Genomic DNA, 1,601 nt, shown 5'->3' with positions numbered 1-1,601 from the left:
CAACGTCGATCTCGGGAGAATTTGAATTCGGAACGTGACGACAGACAAAATACCACTAATGATAGTTTCAAATTTTGGCACAAGGCCAGATATTTTAGAGGAGTGGGTAAGTTGATTACATTGATCTCATTACTAGACTGGTTCTTATTTTATCGACCCCGAAAGTATAATGTTCAAAGCACAATCAGACACCCTCATATATGTACCACTTCTCTATTTAAATAATCTCTTACTTCTGTAAGCATCAGTTTATTAAACTTGGTTGACGTTAGTAATTAGTGCGCAGAGTGCTAAAATATAAACTTTGGGTAATTGTACGAAAAGTAATCATTTATGTGAACTAATCAATCATTTTGGTTAGTACACAATGCGTGAAAGATGAATCGAAAGAACTGGAAGTGTCGATTTATTAACCTTGGTTGACGTTACTAATCGGTGCGTATAGTACGGAAAATATAAAAATTCTATATCTGTACGTAAGGAACCATTTCTGTGAACTATGTAATTGTCTTAGTTTGGTTTGTATGCAATGCTTGAAAGATGAAATGATAGATGTTGAAAGAAAACGAAAATGTTAATAGTAACAGTAAATTTCTATTTCACGTTTCGTTATATAAAATGCATCTCGCGTGCAAGAGTATCTGGAGTTACACGTTTCCTGTGGCCCACTACATTTGTGATGCGTGTGAAAGACAATGATAGGGCCATATCGACAGGAGAAATATCATTTGAGACTTCATTAAAAAACACACGCATGTAGCTTTCATTCGTCTATATTTGTTTTTCTTCGAAAGATATACTCAAAGTCACAGACAACCATATTCAAACTCAAAAGGCATTATTTGGCTCGGAGCTTTAGTAGAAGATACTTGTCCAAAATGCCGCAAGTTGTCCAAAATTCTCTGAGTATATGGCTTACCCATACCTTCTAAAATTATGCGATGCTGAAACTGGAATGCGTCTAATATACCCGTACGTCTTTTACGCCATCGAATAAAGTAATTATTCTCAGAAAATAAAATGCGTTGAGTTATTGCCACATAAATATTCAGACGAGAACGAGATGTGACGTTAATTCATTACTTGAACATATGAGTGAAATAAGGTGATATGAAGTATCTCTGCAGGGAATATGTTCACTTGAAGACCTTTAGATACTAAATCAATCACAGGTTATTTAAAATAATTGATGAATGGCTATCTTTAGCTCGGTTCATTCTATTCAGCTCAATTCTCGACATCATATTCAAGTAATTTATATTATTTTTGAAGTTTTACAAACACAAAATTAATTATGCTGAATGAAGATGCAAATTACGCTTTCAGCTCGGTTTCTTTCTGTTTTCTTGTATAATTAATTCTTTACACAGATGATATAAACTAGGTACACAATAAGTATACACCGGTTTTCTGAATATATACGCATATTAAAATCTTCAGTGAGCATTACTTCAATGTAAGGATTTATTCAAATATAAAAACAAACATGCACGCTCATATGTGCGTGTGTGTGCTCGTGTGCGTGTTTGTGCTCGTGTGCGTGTGTGTGTATTTGTGTATATATATATATATATATATATATATATATATATATATATATA

At 33.4% G+C, this 1,601-nt stretch overlaps 1 pseudogene; it reads right to left on the bottom strand.

Moving 5' to 3' along the window:
- The window catches only part of LOC106869766 (S-crystallin 1-like), a 28,697-nt pseudogene that overhangs the window by 25,578 nt on the left and 1,518 nt on the right, over positions 1 to 1,601 (bottom strand).

The sequence above is a fragment of the Octopus bimaculoides genome, chromosome 5, assembly GCF_001194135.2.
Source record: "Octopus bimaculoides isolate UCB-OBI-ISO-001 chromosome 5, ASM119413v2, whole genome shotgun sequence".
NCBI lineage: Eukaryota > Metazoa > Mollusca > Cephalopoda > Octopoda > Octopodidae > Octopus > Octopus bimaculoides.
The sequence above is the reverse complement of the archived record's forward strand: the minus strand, read 5'-3'. Positions and strand labels throughout refer to the sequence as shown.